Raw genomic sequence first — 411 nt, forward strand, 5'->3', positions numbered from 1 at the left:
CTGTACGTACACCCCACGGTGCCGCAAGCAGCAGCTGCTGCTGCTGCTGCAGCGACGGGGCATTATTTGGGGGGTCCATCTCTGTTGGTGGTAGTCTGAGAGAAGGAGAGGCCGAGGTGTGCTGCTGCTGTTGATGTTGCTGCGTTTGCTGTTGCTGCTGCTGTTGCTGTTGCGCTTGCTGCTGCTGCAGTTGCTGTTGCTGCTGCTGCTGCTGCCGCTGCTCCATTGAGTACTTCCAGGTGTAAGAGCGAGCGCTTAATATTAACAAAATTGCTGCAGACGGCTGTGTCGTTGTTAAGAAGCACCAGGACCTGCAGCAAGAAGATGTACATACACCGAAGCAAACAGTTGCAGCAGCAGCAGCAGGTGCAACAGCAGCAGCAGCAGCAGCAACAGCAGCAGCAGCAGCAG

Source organism: Eimeria acervulina, genomic scaffold (genome assembly GCF_000499425.1).
Source record: "Eimeria acervulina Houghton genomic scaffold, Eah_scaff566, whole genome shotgun sequence".
Classification (NCBI taxonomy): Eukaryota; Apicomplexa; class Conoidasida; order Eucoccidiorida; family Eimeriidae; genus Eimeria; species Eimeria acervulina.